The sequence below is a fragment of the Lycorma delicatula genome, chromosome 6 (genome assembly GCF_047948215.1).
Source record: "Lycorma delicatula isolate Av1 chromosome 6, ASM4794821v1, whole genome shotgun sequence".
In the NCBI taxonomy this organism is placed as follows: Eukaryota; Metazoa; Arthropoda; class Insecta; order Hemiptera; family Fulgoridae; genus Lycorma; species Lycorma delicatula.
This window is the reverse complement of record NC_134460.1, coordinates 117,065,140-117,078,850: the sequence shown is the minus strand read 5'-3', so window position 1 is coordinate 117,078,850 and position 13,711 is coordinate 117,065,140. Positions and strand designations below refer to the sequence as shown.

At 27.0% G+C, this 13,711-nt stretch overlaps 1 protein-coding gene across 1 annotated transcript in view; it reads right to left on the bottom strand.

Annotated features, from left to right (window-relative positions):
• Nucleotides 1–13,711, bottom strand: part of vir-1 (virus-induced RNA 1) — a 34,953-nt gene that overhangs the window by 20,748 nt on the left and 494 nt on the right. The gene's annotated exons all lie outside the window — the stretch shown is intronic.

Below are 13,711 nucleotides of genomic sequence, written 5' to 3'. Positions count from 1 at the left end.
TTAAATCCATACTTGTGAGAATAATAATGAATAAAAATTAAAATCTGTTCAATTTATACAAATTATCAGTGTAATGTAATTTTTTTCAAAGCAATTATTTGATCAGTAGAAGATAACCTAATTCGTTTTTAGATCGCAATGTTACCAAACGTCATAACGACTGATTCAATAGCGATGCGTACAACGGTAAAAATGTAAAAAAACAATTTATGTTTTTTACCCCTTAAAATATTACAATTTAAAAAATTCGAAATTTGTTTTTAGATATTTATCTGAAAAGTATTTTCAAGCTCAAGTAGAGTGAATCTCTCGTTTAAAAAATCTCTTTGAAATGGGGAATATTTGTAATCATTGTTTGAACATTTTTTTACCTTTCTTCAACCCCTTTCAAGGTCGGATTTCAAAAACTTTAAAAATTGTTTCTAGATATTCACATAAATATTACACACATTAATAATAAAATTGGTATCTTCATTTGTTAAAGAGAAATTCCAAAAGTAGTAAAATTTAATTTTAACACTTCAATTAGGAATTTCATAGAATTTAGAAATTGGTTTTAAGATATTCACATGAAGATTACACGTCAAAATTCAAGTTAATGTCTTCATTTGTTGCCGAGAAACTGAAAAAAAAATAGTAATTAAAAAAAAAATAGTAACATTTGATGTTATCCCATTTTATCTGTCAAACTCGGTATTTTTCAAAATCATAAATGGTGACGAAAATAATTGGTAAATTTCTAAAGACTTTTGGTGTCATTTCAACAACGGAGCAGCTCGCAATAAGAAAGGAGCACCAAAAATTTAGCGGTTCCCCACCTAGTAGTGGTCCAATGAGAAGTGCAGCACCGTAACGGATTATTTTTTATTTACACGTTTTAATAAATCATTTTTCATCGTAATATACCCTATGACACTCCGGATTACATAAAGAAGCTACTGTTAAAATTTGGTAGCGATTAGTTCTGCGGTTCAAAACACCTTATTTTACATATAGTATATAATTATACTATTTTCAATAATATAATTTATATAATTATAATTTTGAATTATAATTTACATATACTGAATAATTAATTCACTAACTGATATGCTTGCATAAACACACACACACACAGAGAGAGAGAAACACACAGTCAGAGGTGGAGAGTCCCTCTGGCTGTGTTAGAGGGCCACACATACACACACTGTGTGTGCGTGCGCGTGTGTGTGTGTGTGTGATACGTATACTATGGGGGGGGGATATATGTATATTAAGAGGGATATGCGCTTGTGCATGAAACAAATTGTAATAGTAATAATAGTAATAAAATAAACTCGATTTGTTGCCTAACCGGTCAGTGGAAATTATTATTTTTTTAAACATGAAAGAGCTTCTTTCGCAATACGCTATACACAAATAAAGAATATAGTATAACCAAGCAGAAACTTTGTTTTATATGAAGCAAAATATATTTTCCTTACACCCCTTAAAAATCATGGGAAAAATAATTATAGACTAATTAATATACTATTTTGAATAGTATAATTTATATAATTATAAAAAATCTCGAACATACATCTTTCTTTTGTGTGCGGCAAAAACCGAAATAAACATACATTTTTGTACCGAACGATGAAAATTATCAAAAAATATTAATTATAAAATAAGAATTTTAAAATTACTAAGAATTAAAATGTTAACTGATTTTTTAGCGTAAAATAAATATTTTAACGTAAAAACTATTACGCGTAGTCTCGAGCCGCGATCATGGGAACCAAAATTTCTTTACCATTCTCCTACCAAAAGCAACAGAAGGAAAATAAAAATGTTCTACACTAACAGTATTGAGAACTACTTTGTGTACTTACATATATATGTAATTTTAAAAAAACTAACTCATTCATATACGAGTAAAAAGATATAATAGGAAGTTCTAATCGATTAACACTTCTTCCTTTCTTCTCACTGGCTTTATGTCAATTATATTTTATTCTCTTTATCCATGTATTCCATTTATTTACTCGTGTAGCATGAAACTTTAGTTTACATTGGTCACATGTCACGTACGGTCGAATGAGCAAATATTGCAAACACGGATTATACTTTGCTGTTATATATTAAACAGCAAAAAAATATTGTTCTAATAGAAATTGTGAAAAGGAATTTTATTTAATTTATTCTATAATTAAAATTAAACTCCACATTAGAATATTGATTTTCCTGGCTCAGGTTTTATCTACCGCTGACTTAATGCAATTCTATAAATCCATTATAATATTACACGCAAAATTATAATTATAGATTGATTTTTTTTTTAAATCGATGACAGTAAACTTATAAAGTTGAAAGTTATAAAAAATGAAAGGATGTCAGCTAACTTTCGAAGTAAGCTTTTTGTGCGTCTCTGAAGAAGCTTAACAAAGATCGAAAGGTTATTCAGAAACAAGAGATAATTTTCGTATTTATTAAATCAAATATATCATAGTCGGATTTAAAATACTTTTAACATCTTTGAAACACTTAAATTATAAATTAAAAAATTCAAATTCATTAGAATTGATAAAATAACTAATAAAGCATTACAACATAGTTTCTTGATTTGAACAATTCGTAATTAAAAAAGGGAAAAAATTATTATTATTAGCAGGAAATTCTAATATTTCCCTTATTGTGTATATAATTCCTCTTCCATCTTAATTTCTTTTTCAACAAAGTAAACCAATTTCTCGTTCCAAAAATAAAATGGATCTTTATTGAAGTATAATTTTAGTTCTCAAAAATGGCATCAAACATGAACCTTTGTTTATATATACCATCAATAAATTAATATTAACTGACTTCATCAAATTTCTTTTTGCATTATGTACTCAGTACTTTTTATAGCAATCACTTACTGTAGCAAATGAAGTACAAAGAATTCCTGGTTGAATTACCAGAAATGAACAAAGAATATCGGTTATGTAAAACTGGTAATTTTAAAAAATCAAGTTTTTAAATATGAAACTTTTATTTTATAAAAATAACTTAATTATTGACTTAAAATTATTTTTTATTTTTAATATGAATTTATTTTATTACTTTTGACTTTTATACTATTTTATTTCAATGTGATTTTTTATTTTTATTTTAATATTTATTAACATTCTTACAAGTATGTTATTAGTTCTTTCTTTTTATAACTGGTTTATTTCAATGGATTCAGTTTACTTGTTATATATTCAGTGCTTTTGTAGATCAATTATTTTCCTGAAATATGTGGAATAAAAAATGTTGTTTAATATAAATAATAATTAGATCAAACCTGGAGCTTGAAATTTAAATCAGAAATTGCTCCCAGTAAACACAGAAGACAGTGAATATGTTAATTCATTTGATTTTAACTAAGAGATTTATGTTGATTTGAAATGGGAACAAAACAAACTGATAATCTTATTTAGTTGGCATTTTAGTAGACTGTGAGGTGACAGTTTAATATGAAACAATAAAGAAGTCGTCTTTCCATTCTAATTTTTATTTGTTGACTTGATGAAGATTTATTTTTAGATTACTGTTAAGTAATGATAATTAAAGCAGCCTTCCTGTTGTTCTTTTAAATTAAAACTGTGAATTATTCTTCAATTTTATTATTTAATTAATTTTTATTAAAAACCCTTCATTTCTTTCTTTTATGATTTCAGATTTATAAAACCAAGAATAATTAAAGGTCATGAATTCAAAAGTAATTTATGTAACAAGTAGTTTATATTTCTTTTATAATGACGATAAATTATTATACCTAGAAATTACACTTTATTAGTAATGAAATTAAATTATTTTATTCATTATAATGGATAGTATAAGTTACACAACATCAAATCATAATTAAATTTGTTCTTCTTTACAAACCTTTGTACATTCTTAAAACAATTTATGATTTTATACATGGATGTTTGTTACTAAATAAAGGTAATTTTATGCTAACGGTTCATAACGTCATTGCTTTGATATTTAGTGACTTCCATTTTACTTTAGACAATCAATAATTTTAATTCTTCTATAATATTTTTATATAATTTCTACTTATCCCTTTAATACCATATACTTTCTATTAACTTTCTCCTTAAGAACAAGATCAAAATAATTATCTGTTCTATCTGATTAACACCAGGTAGTTTTTATTATTTTTTTTATCGGTATAAGAGTTGCTTCACTTTTAACTTTACTCATCTGTTCATTTTTGTCATTTTGATTCTATAATCTCATTTTAAATTGTACATGAAAGCAGATATAAATCACTTGTTTAGATTCATAATCCCCAAAATAAGAGAAATAAATTATTCTTTGTCCTCAAATTTAATCAATGTGTGTCATCAATTTTAATCATAATCAAAAGTTATATTGGAAATATCTTCAGCATTATTAACTTATGTACACACATTAAATTTTATACCAATCTGGCAGAATACCATATTTCAACAGGTATGAAATATATTACCCATTATAAAAAATTGGAATAACCAAAAATTTAAAGTAAATTGTATACATTGATGAATTTTTTCCATTACTAATTCTAGTAGGGAGTGCCCCTAGTAGGATGTTAATTAAGAAGTGATCAGTAGTTACTCTATAAAAAGACAGTTCTCGTCTTGTATTGCTCTGATTCATTGATCAGTATGATGAAGTGAAATAACATATACACAGTTACCTAAATTACTCTGCAGTGACTGCACTAAATATTCAATCAGGTTGACTGAACATACATATATTCACCTGCGGATTTAAAGAATTTACAATATAACCACTACACATAATAAAATTGATGTTCACAAAACAACGTAATCTAAATAGAATAAACATAAGTAATATTAATCCCCCACACACAAATTTTATATGTAACACATAAAACACTTAAACAGTATGAAATTTATAAACAAATTAAATTTGAAAATAATAAAATATTAAATGGAATAAGTTTCTAGAGGTCCATAAAGTAAGGCTATTTAAATTTAGGCCATCTTATATACAACCCACCGGGTTGGTCTAGCGGTGAATGCGTCTTCCCAAATCAGCTGATTTGGAAGTTGAGAGTTCCAGTGTTAAAGTCCTAGTACAGGCAATTACTTTTACATGGATTTGAATACTAGATCATGGATGTCAGTGTTCTTTGGTGGTCGGGCTTGAATTAACCACACATCACAGGAATGGTCGAACTGAGACTGTACAAGACTACACTTCATTCACACTCATACATATCATCCTCATTCATTCTCTGAAGTAATACCTGAAATAATATCAGATAATTTCCGGAAAACAGGAAAAAGAAAGAAAGAAGGCCATCTTATATAAAAGTTTGCAGAGAAATTACTCTGTAATATTGGTACCTCTTTTAATAGAAACATTTTTATGAAAAGACCACGCAGTTTGTATCAAAAAATGATTTTACTATATTGAAAAATTACTTTCCTTCAATAATATGTACATGTACATGATATGATGTACATAATATGTACATGTTAATTACCTGTAGTTTTAGGATTAAATTTAAGTTCAGCTTCTTACTAGCCATATACTCAATATTGAATCTTTTAGAGCTCAGATGGTATTAAAAAAAATAAATAATAAATGAACAGTTACCGATCATTTACATTATTTGACCACATATATTTTTTTTGTCTTCAGTCATTTGACTGGTTTGATGCAGCTCTCCAAGATTCCCTATCTAGTGCTAGTCGTTTCATTTCAGTATACCCTCTACATCCTACATCCCCAACAATTTGTTTTACATACTCCAAACGTGGCCTGCCTAAACAATTTTTTCCTTCTACCTGTCCTTCTAATATTAAAGCGACTATTCCAGGATGCCTTAGTATGTGGCCTATAAGTCTGTCTCTTCTTTTAGCTATATTTTTCCAAATGCTTCTTTCTTCATCTATTTGCCGCAATACCTCTTCATTTGTCACTTTATCCACCCATCTGATTTTTAACATTCTCCTATAGCACCACATTTCAAAAGCTTCTAATCTTTTCTTCTCAGATACTCCGATTGTCCAAGTTTCACTTCCATATAAAGCGACACTCCAAACATACACTTTCAAAAATCTTTTCCTGACATTTAAATTAATTTTTGATGTAAACAAATTATATTTCTTACTGAAGGCTCGTTTAGCTTGTGCTATTCGGCATTTTATATCGCTCCTGCTTCGTCCATCTTTAGTAATTTTACTTCCCAAATAACAAAATTCTTCTACCTCCATAATCTTTTCTCCTCCTATTTTCACATTCAGCGGTCCATCTTTGTTATTTCTACTACATTTCATTACTTTTGTTTTGTTCTTGTTTATTTTCATGAGATAGTTCTTGCGTAGGACTTCATCTATGCCGTTCATTGTTTCTTCTAAATCCTTTTTACTCTCGGCTAGAATTACTATATCATCAGCAAATCGTAGCATCTTTATCTTTTCACCTTGTACTGTTACTCCGAATCTAAATTGTTCTTTAACATCATTAACTGCTAGTTCCATGTAAAGATTAAAAAGTAACGGAGATAGGGAACATCCTTGTCGGACTCCCTTTCTTATTAGGGCTTCTTTCTTATGTTCTTCAATTGTTATTGTTGCTGTTTGGTTCCTGTACATGTTAGCAATTGTTCTTCTATCTCTGTATTTGAACCCTAATTTTTTTAAAATGCTGAACATTTTATTCCAGTCTACGTTATCGAAAGCCTTTTCTAGGTCTATAAACGCCAAGTATGTTGGTTTGTTTTTCTTTAATCTTCCTTCTACTATTAATCTGAGGCCTAAAATTGCTTCCCTTGTCCCTATACTTTTCCTGAAACCAAATTGGTCTTCTCCTAACACTTCTTCCACTCTCCTCTCAATTCTTCTGTATAAAATTCTAGTTAAGATTTTTGATGCATGACTAGTTAAACTAATTGTTCTGTATTCTTCACATTTATCTGCCCCTGCTTTCTTTGGTATCATAACTATAACACTTTTTTTGAAGTCTGATGGAAATTCCCCATTTTCATAAATATTACACACCAGTTTGTATAATCTATCAATCGCTTCCTCACCTGCACTGCGCAGTAATTCTACAGGTATTCCGTCTATTCCAGGAGCCTTTCTGCCATTTAAATCTTTTAATGCTCTCTTAAATTCAGATCTCAGTATTGTTTCTCCCATTTCATCCTCCTCAACTTCCTCTTCTTCCTCTATAACACCATTTTCTAATTCATTTGCTCCGTATAACTCTTCAATATATTCCACCCATCTATCGACTTTACCTTTCGTATTATATATTGGTGTACCATCTTTGTTTAACACATTATTAGATTTTAATTTATGTACCCCAAAATTTTCCTTAACTTTCCTGTATGCTCCGTCTATTTTACCAATGTTCATTTCTCTTTCCACTTCTGAACACTTTTCTTTAATCCACTCTTCTTTCACCAGTTTGCACTTCCTGTTTATAGCATTTCTTAATTTCCGATAGTTCCTTTTACTTTCTTCATCACTAGCATTCTTATATTTTCTACGTTCATCCATCAGCTGCAATATATCGTCTGAAACCCAAGGTTTTCTACCGGTTCTCTTTATTCCGCCTAAGTTTGCTTCTGCTGATTTAAGAATTTCCTTTTTAACATTCTCCCATTCTTCTTCTACATTTTCTACCTTATCCTTTTTACTCAGACCTCTTGCAACATCCTCCTCAAAAATCTTCTTTACCTCCTCTTCCTCAAGCTTCTCTAAATTCCACCGATTCATCTGACACCTTTTCTTCAGGTTTTTAAACCCCAATCTACATTTCATTATCACCAAATTATGATCGCTATCAATGTCTGCTCCAGGGTAAGTTTTGCAGTCAACGAGTTGATTTCTAAATCTTTGCTTAACCATGATATAATCTATCTGATACCTTCCAGTATCGCCTGGCTTTTTCCAAGTGTATATTCTTCTATTATGATTTTTAAATTGGGTGTTGGCAATTACTAAATTATACTTTGTGCAAAATTCTATAAGTCGGTCCCCTCTTTCATTCCTTTTGCCCAGCCCGTATTCACCCACTATATTTCCTTCCTTGCCTTTTCCAATGCTTGCATTCCAATCTCCAACTATTATTAAATTTTCATCTCCTTTTACGTGTTTAATTGCTTCATCAATCTCTTCGTATACACATTCTACCTCATCATCATCATGGGCGCTTGTAGGCATATAGACGTTAACAATCGTTGTCGGTTTAGGTTTTGAATTTATCCTTATTACAATGACTCTATCGCTATGCGTCTTGAAATACTCCACTCTCCTCCCTATTTTCTTGTTCATCACGAAACCTACTCCTGCCTGCCCATTATTTGACGCTGAGTTAATTACTCTAAAGTCACCCGACCAAAAGTCGCCTTCCTCTTCCCACCGAACCTCACTAATTCCTACTATATCCACGTTTACCCTATCCATTTCCCTTTTTAAATTCTCTAGCCTACCAACCTTTTTTAAGCTTCTAACATTCCACGCTCCGACTCGTAGAATGTTATTTTTTACTTTTCTGGTGACCCCTTCCTTAGTAGTCCCCACCCGGAGATCCGAACGGGGGACTATTTTACCTCCGGAATATTTTACCAAGGATGGCGCCTCCATTATTGCTATGACCACATATATAACTTCAATATATTCACCTTTAACAACAGTGGTAACTATAAAAGAAACTCAAAAATTTCTTCTACTTATTTTAAAAAGATTTTAGAAGAATCATTTTGAATTTTTGTAGATTTATAAGATCCTTTTTTTATTAAAACAACTGGTATTTTTTTATTAACATTTGAAAAAATAAATCTAATAATTTAGTTTTTAAATATATATAAATTTTTAAGAGCTTTAACTTTGTCCCTTCTTTTGTGATAATATTATAGTGGCATTATTGTTTATACTCCTGTTTTGAGATTATAGAATCTCTTTAATTATACGATCAAATAAGTCAATTTATCTTTGTTGTTTGTTCATTTAATAACATATATATTATTTTTTTTAAATTATAATTTTTAAATTTAAGTTACTCAGTGAATTAAGTTTGAACCACTTTTGTTTTTGTTTTTTTTTTGCTATGAATAAAATTCATATATTCATAAAATTAAAAAGTACAGGTCGGTAGAATTGAGTGTTGATAGAGTCAGAATCTTCATTACATTTGTTGTAATATTATAAATAAACTATAAAACAAAAGGGAAACTTACTTTACACAAACATTATCATTGGTATATATGTATCAATAAAAACTTTGTTTTTAATTTATACCTGTTATAACTATAAAATTTTTTTTATATCCACAAGCAGATTATTTTAAAATCAAAAATGTATATTTTAATTTTTGGAATTTCTTCGATTCATTTATTCAGCATTTTAAATCATTGTTTTTTATTATGAAGTATTTTATTTTCTTTGTAATACATTAAATAAAACCATAAAAATTATTCTGTTATTTATAATATTCAAAAATATTTTCTACAAATTACATAAGATGAATCTTATGTGAAGATGAATTACAATAAGATGATATTGCTCACCCATATTATTATACATCTGGAATTAATGCAATTCTAAAATATACTAAAAATCTAGTTTTAAAACCAAATCAGTAAAATTAATGTACTTTTATATCAAATGATATTAATGTGCTTGTATTTATTCATTTGTCAAAATAAAAAAAAATGTTATCAATATAAAACTGATAAATTGCGCAAACTAATTTACTTGAAAGTGGTTCAGAGTTGCTTTACTTCAACAACGTATCAGTTTAGCATGTCTAGTACACTGGTGTTTCCCTTTCAGGAACCAAGATGTAAAATTTATTCTAAAGCTATTGAATAATTTCACTGAATTAGTTTTATATGAACGGGTTTGTTAACAAGTAAATTTAACACAACAAAATTGAAATGGTTTAACCCAACATTTCTTTTTTCAGGATTTTTTCAAAAACTTTTACTTCTCTACTTATTTAAAAATATATAATTTTAGTTTAGAGTAACACTGTAATTTGATCTTTCTTTTTTTTCATCCTGTTAATTAGCATAAGAGAATTGTATTCTTGCACTTTAAAAGTGAAAGATAACAAGTTTAAACCACTTCCATCCTTCTGATTACTTTATATTCTTGCTTTATTAGTGTATTTTTTTATATTGACTTATTATATGAAGAAGGTCAAGCTAATCTTCCTTTATAAAAGTGAATTATTCATGGAACTTGTTTTTATAATTATTATGATTATAACTATAAAAATAAATTATCTATAATTTAATGCTGATTAAAGATTTTAATTTATGTAATTAATTTTTTTTATGGAACTATGGCTCAGTGCTCATGGCATCACACATGCAGCAGTAAATTATTATTAAATTGTATTACAGTTGTATTTTATTTACATTAGTTTTTTATAATTTTATTTATTGACTCTTGAAAGTGACCCTTAAAATGAAAATAGAAAAAGAAGTAAACTAATTTATATCTTGTACAATAGGTTAGGACCATAATTTTTTTAAAGAATTAGGTAAAATAATTAATAAATGGAAATTCTTCTTATTTTATTCTTCATTTTTCTTTTGTATGTCAACATACTGTACCTACTCTTTACATTTTAGTTTTAGAATGTACTCTTTATTTAATTACATATATACTTTTTTCAATAATTAAATTAAATAATTCAGATTTTACAACTTCCCACTTCATTATCTCAGTTTTTGGTAATGATCCTTTGCATAATTTGGAACAATATAACAGTTTTTATTTCTTTATTTGTATATTGAAGTCAAAAGAGTCAAAAACTAATTAAATAAATGATTATTATTAATTTTTTCTTCATTTCGGTAATTAATATGCTGCAAAGTGTATTGGTCCAATTGTATGACAAATGATTGATTGTTGGGTGACCACCTTCATTAAAAACAGCCTTATGCGAAAGTGGCATAACTGTCTTCAGCTATTCCATTCTAGGTTTAATAAACCAATTAAGGAATAAAGTAGTTTTATGTTGTCATCTTCCATACTGTAACATGTCAATATGCCATGCATTTCAAAATGCAAATGACATTCTACTATACAAGAAATTCCCAGAGTACGGTCACCACATAAAACTTTGTCATGGAAGGTGTAAAAATAACATCCAAAAAAATTGTTGTAAATCTATTTAAAAATAATTTATATATATTATTTAGTTTATTTATTTTGCGATTTCTTTTAATACCCATTTTATTTCTTTACTTTGGGGTTTGATTTTATAATGTATATTATAGTGTGTGTATTAACATATGTGAAAATAGCAACCTTTTTTTGGAAAAAGAATTTTTTTATTGTTACACACTATTTTTATAAGATTACATTTGTGATTGTTAGTAATGTAAATATAATAACATTTTAATTATTAGTTTTATTTTTTTAAATATGCTTGTTAAAATTCTTTACCAAATGTAAGTTATAAAAATGCAGGAAAATCTTGTTAAAAATTTTACTTAAAAACTTTAGTGGACACCTCTCAAACTCAGATTTCAACATATTATATTCAGAGACATTTTAATTTTTAATATTTTTTTTTTAATTTTTATAGAAATAATATATTTCTACTAAATAAATATATAATTACTTTTATAGTTAGGTAGTTAATTTTATTCAGATTTGAATATTACATCTTGGATACCGATGTTCTTTGGTGGATGGGTTTTAATTAACCACACGTCTCAGGAGCACTGATCACTAATGTCTTAATTGTTGATGCGACTATAAATAAAAGTATTAAAATAGTATTAAAAGTATTATATATATATATAAATTATATATTTCGACTAAATAAATACACCAAATTGAAAGCTCCAACTAAACAAATTCTTATTCTGTTTCTTTTCAGTCATCTACAAAAATCAAAAACTAACAAATTTCTGACATTAAAAAATTTATCTGCTGTTATTTTCATAATTTAATTTACCATATTTAATAACATAATTATATCAAAGTATTATTTATTATTTGGCATCTGTTCAATAAAAAGAAATCAAAGATGAAAGATATTTTGCTTAGATAAAGAAAAATTGCCAACCAAAAAGGTTATCTCATTGAAACATTTTTTCAACACTTACAAAAAAAAAGAAAGAATATTATCATCCAGTAAGAAAGAAAATAACATTTTTATTGAAATAAAATACTTTTTGATATTTATTCCTTAACAGATTTCAACAGTAGAATATTTTTTAACTTAAGTATAAATTTTCATCAACTTCAAAAATCTGTTTGTTCTAATAAATTAAATTTATAATAAATACAATTTTTATATAATAATTTTTATTTAAAAACATAGCTGAACGAATTTTTTTAACTTTCTTAGTGTAATATAAAATCTAGCTATTGTCTAAAAAATAAAAATAATAGGAAAAGTAGGTATGGTGATTTAAATGTTTTTGCCAAGAGAAATAAGAAAAAAATTGGTCTTGACATCTTTATTTTAATTTAAAAATAGTTTTAATTTAACGAACGTTAAGGTGCAAAAACTTACCCGTAGCTAATTTAATTATTTGATTAAAAATTAATACTTTTCAGTAATCTGATTTGTACATATAAATGTTTTTAATTCTTATTTTACTTTAACAAAAATTAAAATGTTTACGTGTTCCGTTAATACGTAAAGCTAGCAAGAATATTATTAATAAAAATAAATAAATGTCGATATTTTACTGTGATTTTTTGATATGATTATGAAAATCCTTGATTTAAGATATGTACATATATATTTTGCATATTAATTACTCTTAAAGGAAATCTACATAAAAAAAATCTAACATACGTAAGTTTTTTCCTTTAAATTATCTAACAATACCGTACTGTATTAAATAATTTAATTACTCTACAATCTGGAGTCGTCAGACGGATGAAACAAGCCATCTGAGTATAATATACTACTTGAGTGAGGAGAGTCTTGTAATTAAATAGAAAAGACTAGAATGTCGTACTGGATTGAATTCCTGCTATTCATCGAAACATCTTTATTGACCTGACATCCTGGCTTAAGTTGTACAAATGATAGCTTAAGATTATTAATGAGACATTAATTTATATAAATCAACTATTTGTATTAGATAGAGTTATTTATGAAATCTGATAGAAGTACAGTGAAGTTGTACTAAACATTTTTTTTTTAATAGGATTACATCCATCTTACTTAATACTAAGATAAAATAAAAATACAAGAAGACAATTAAAAACAAAATAATAAGAAAAATAATTGTATAAAAACAGACTCAATAACTACAGATATATTAAGATCTCAGTAGAGGCTCCAAAAAAATTAATAATAAATATTATTTAATTTGTTCACAAATTTTAGAATAAACAAATTTTGTAACCAAGAATTTCACTTAATTTAATAAATGCTTCGACAAGTAGCGAGTGAGCTCACAGGTTTTAGTAAACAGGATTCATTAAAAATACGATTTAGAATTCTGGGATTAATGTTATATCGGCTGCATATTACAATTGTATCTCTTTTAAAAATACTTTAATCATATTTTTATAAGATAATCTTAATTAAATTAACCCAATCTTTCTTATTTATCAAATATTGAAATTAAAAATTTTTTTTCGTAGCAGAAATCTTATTTACCTGTTGTAAAAAAGATTATAATTACTGAATAATAAATTTTCATTATTTCAACAAAACAATTTACGAGATGTAAATCAGACCATATTAATAATTATTGTTATTCTTAATTCTCAGAAAT